A 5,000-nucleotide genomic window follows, 5' to 3' on the forward strand; every position below is an offset into this window, starting at 1 on the left:
GATAATTTAATGCTACATTCATTCAGAATAGTGCCATGAGCAATAGTATCTCAAAAGAGACATATTAAGTATGGAAAGCAAGGGCAGTTTTCATCTGCTAATCTATATGAATTATTATTGGTAAATAATAAAACAATACATGTAAAAAATAATAATTGCCAAAATTTCAGGTCCTCATTCCAGTGGTTTTCTGCTTTTCCCTTTCAAAAGTTTGAAAATGTTATTCTACTAACTTTCAATATCAGTAAGAAATACAAGTATTTATTGAACCATAAGTTTGCCAAAACTAAAATAAAGTATAATCTTCTGTGACAATAAAGCACAAGTCACACTACTCTTACACACATCGGCTGCTGATAACCAGAGGCGTATTCACACCCTTTGTTACTAGATTCAGTTTGTCAGTTGTAATGACCAAAGAATACTCATTATGAAAAAATAAATGCATTATCTGATTAAAATCCACATTACACTGACAAGTTGCGTTGTGGGCACCTTATCTTCGATGCAAAGGGAGGAAAACCAATACCATTCCAGCAATTACATTGATAGTATTTATTTCCTACTGTATATCTAGCATGCGTACAGAATGCATTTAGAATCCTTGTAATCCTCAATCCCCCCTCCTCCCCCCCATAGAAATAATAAAAAAACAATTGACATCAAGCAATTTCTCTGATGCCTAGGTTGCCGAATCTCGGGCGTTAACGCCGCCGACGTCTGTTTACGTGCTCACGCGAGGGGTCAGATCACCATCACTGTCTAGTTCTCCATTTAGTTCATTTTCCTTTCATGAGAGCCCATGGCGCCATGCACACATATCGAACTTGAGACAATCAGGCCCAGTATGAGTCTCTTCTTCTCTTTTTTTTGCGACACAATTTCTAAATACGGACCAGCAGGGAGCTCCGCGAGTCACTAGTCCCATGCCAGATGTTTCCATACGTCGAAGAGCGAGTCCGCGCTTGCGCTGCCATTGGATACAGTCATCCTGAGACAATTCGTCATTCTATTTCCCTTGCATGGGAATTCCGTTTCTTGGCCAGATCGAGCATCCACTATATTTGCAGGAACAGGAAATATGATGATAAACAATGATCTTTGTGATTTTATTCCTGTATACGTTTATTGATTTTCCCCTCTTCGGTGGTATGTGACCCCTCGCTCACATATCTTCGCCGAAGTAGATGCATTTGAATGCCTGCATTAAAATGGCTCCTTTCCACGCGACGAAATCGCTATCGGCCACAAGGAAATGCCAAGGCAGAGAAAACAACTGCGCAAAACCAGCAGCTGAACACGAGGGGAATAAGGGTGGGGCGAAGGCAATCAATAGTCTCGTTTCCCGCCAGCCCCTACACGGCCCCTTACTTGCTCCAAAAACGTCAACTAGACCCATGAGGAAAATGCAGGGCAAGTCAACGACATCGTTCATGGACGGAGGAGGAAAAGAGTATGCCGATTCTCCAACTGCGCCAGCCAGACCAAGGAATGCCTCAAACACATGTCAGTAGACAAAAGGCAGGCTGATCCAGCAACCCTCACTGTCCACTGTTGGGAATCATTGCTTCAAGAAAAAAAAGTATTATTGGGAACATAATCGTGACCGAATGGTATGCTGATGAGTGGGTGTGTATGTGTGTGAACGTAAATGATGTGTGAATGTGGATATGAATGTGGATGTGAATGTGTCAGTATGTGTGTGTATATGTATATGCATATGTATGTATGTATGTGTATGAATGTATGTATATATGCGTGTGTGTGTATGTATATATATATATATATATATATATATATATATATATATATATATATATATATATATATGTGTGTGTGTGTGTGTATGCTTGTATGTATGTGTGTGATTATGTAAATACAGAGGAGAATTTGAGTTGGTGAGAGAAAAATTGCGTGTGTGTGTGTGTGTGTGTGTGTGTGTGTGTGTGTGTGTGTGTGTGTGTGTGTGTGTGTGTGTGTGTGTGTGTGTGTGTGTGTGTGTGTGTGTGTGTGTGTTTGAGTGAACAATACACAGAGACACAGGCACAGAGAGTAAGGCAAGCCCTGTGCAATGGCAGAGAGGCCAGACAAAACACTCGAACATATGAAAAGACCGGTTTCTCGGCGTACCGTGCTTATCAAACCACCACTTTTTCCCCCGGCGAATCACGATAGCTTCCATGCAGAGGAGAAAGGTGGCCAAGCACCTTCAAGAGACAGCAACTGCACGAGGAAGCAAGAATATCTGACTAGAGAAACCGGTGGGCGTTGGCAATGCTGAGGACCCAAGTCCGCGTGCCCGGCATGATGATGCTGCAGGAAGAATGAATGGTCGTCAGCTGCGGGCGGGGGTAGTGCCGATGGGGCTGGCATGGAAGTGCTCTGGGGCGGGGTGAGGTGCACGGCACACGACGTTTAATGCCTTTATGTGCATGCATACACGCATGCACATTCGCACACACACACACAGACACAAACGGACACGCACATACATATATACATACATACATATACATACATACATACATACATACATACATATATATATACATACATACATATATGTATACATACATACATACATATATATTTATACATACATATATATATATATATATATATATATATATATATATATATACACATATACGTACAAACATGCATACATACATACATACATATATATACATATATATTTTTTTCATATACATATATACATATATATATGTATGTGTGTATATATATATATATATATATATATATATATATATATATATATATATATATATATATATGTATATATATACATACATACAACCATGCATACATACATACATACATATACATAATATATATATATATATATATTATATATATATACATATATACATATTTTTAGGTGTGTGTGTGTGTGTGTTGTGTGCTGTGTGTTGTGATGTGTGTAAGCCTGGGGTGTGTGTGTGTGTGTGTGTGTGTGTGTTCATTGTGTGTGTGTGGTGTGTGGGTGTGTGGGTGGTTGTGTGTGGTGTGTGTGTGTGTGTGTGTGTGTGTGTTGTGTGTGTGTGTGTGGGTGTGTGTGTGTTGTGCTGTGTGTGTGTGTGTGTGTGTGTGTATGTATGTATGGTATGTATGTATGTATGTATGTATATATATTATATAAATATATTAATATATATATAAACATATAAATGATATATATATATAATATATATATATAATATAATATATATATATATAAAATATATGTATATATATACATACATACAAAACATACATACATACATACATACATATACATATATATATATACGTATATATATCATATATATATTTATATATATTATAATAATATATAGATTATACATATGTGTGTGTTGTGTGTTGTGTGTGTTGTGTGAGTTTGTTTGTCAACCTAAATATTCCATAGTGTTGTAGTGGTGTGTGTGTGGTGTGGGAGTGTGTGTGTGAATGTGTGGTTGGTGGTGTGTGGGTGTGTGCTATGTGTGATGTGTGTGTGTGGTGTGTGGTGTGTGTGTGTGTGTTGTGTGGTTGTGTGTTGTGGATGAAATTTTATGGTGTAAGAGGTCACCCCATGTCGTAAAGATTTTTTGTCATGTGTCTGTTAAGAGGCGTTATCTAAGTGTGATATGTATTGTTATATTCTTGTGTCTGCGATGTATGATTGGATAGGTATGTGATGTATGTATCGGTTGTTATGTATATGTATGTATTATATATTATATATATAATATATTTATATATATATTAACTTATATAAACATATATATTATTTTTTATATATATATATTATACTATATATATATATATAATCTATAGTAGATGTATATATATACATACATACAAACATATCTCATTTTACATACAATTACATACATATACAGATATATTATATATAGATATAATATTAAATCTATCTGTAATATATATATATACTATATATATACATATATACATATTATTACATATTATGTGTGTGTGTGTGTGGTGTGTATAAAGGTGTGTGCAAGTCTTGTGTGTGTGTCGCGTGTGGTGTGAGCCTGTTGTGTGTTGTGGTGTGTGTGTGTTGTGTGTGGTGTGTGTGGTGTGTGGGGTGTGTGTTGGTGTGGTGTGTGTTTGTGGGTGTTGGTGTGTGGAGTGTGTGTGTGGTGTTGTGTTGTGTGTTGGGTGTGGTGTGTAATGTATGTATGTTGTATGTAAATGTATGTTATATATCTATATAAATAGAGTTTTATATATAAACATAATTAAATATATATATATTAATATATATATATATATATATATATATGTATATATATTTATATATGTAAGCATGTATGTATTATTGTATGCATGTTTGTATATGTAAGGGTAAAATACATATAGATATATAATATATATCTATATATTTACCACGGGTGACCCGGGCACTTTTTAGGGGGGGCGAAGACCCCCGGGCGGGGGGCCGGAAGCAGGGCTAAGGGCCCCTCCCAAAAGAAACCGCCCTCGTTGGACAGGCTGGGTCAACAGGGGGGGGGGGGGCCTCTGCGGGCTAGGGGAGCACCAAAGGGGACCCGTCAGCTGGGGTCAAATCGCTTGGTCAGACAGGGGTGGGTTGTGCAGGGATCCAGATGGACCTGAGATGGGCACTGAGGGCGGGGGGGAGCCGGGTTAGTGGAATGCCGAACGCTCCACTCTGGATCCTCCCTCCGCTAGCTCCTTGAGACCAGCCAATCACCATCCCGAAACCCGAAAGTTGCACAGTAGATGGTGTCCCTCATTCCCGCCATCTCAATCAGCACCCATCTTACGGGGCCAACCATCAGTATGTGCTCCTTAACATGGTAGTTCCAAAACATGATATTTTAACAATTCTTTCTAATTTCTCTACCAATATCAAAATTGGTCACCTGGACAATCAAAATATATAAGAGCGTCAATAACTTTGTTTTATAATCATTATTTTCAAAAATCTTCTTAAAATCTTTTCCATGAAAGAA

The 5,000-nt window shown here is 37.7% G+C and overlaps 1 protein-coding gene across 5 annotated transcripts in view; it reads right to left on the reverse strand.

Annotated features, from left to right (window-relative positions):
- The window catches only part of LOC122246145 (protein RUFY3), a 45,412-nt gene that overhangs the window by 30,534 nt on the left and 9,878 nt on the right, over positions 1–5,000 (reverse strand). For 2 of the 5 annotated variants that reach the window (XM_086550509.1, XM_086550521.1), the window contains exon 1: positions 897–1,003. The exons of 1 other annotated variant lie outside the window; for it this stretch is intronic. The gene's annotated coding sequence lies outside the window, so the exon portion shown is untranslated. Of the gene's footprint in view, positions 1–896; positions 1,004–5,000 lie in introns of those variants that run through there. 2 more of the 5 variants (XM_086550532.1, XM_086550515.1) reach the window with 2 other exon arrangements.

The sequence above is a fragment of the Penaeus japonicus genome, unplaced genomic scaffold, assembly GCF_977035675.1.
Source record: "Penaeus japonicus unplaced genomic scaffold, GWHDUDI00000001_assembly GWHDUDI00000002, whole genome shotgun sequence".
NCBI classification, from domain to species: domain Eukaryota; kingdom Metazoa; phylum Arthropoda; class Malacostraca; order Decapoda; family Penaeidae; genus Penaeus; species Penaeus japonicus.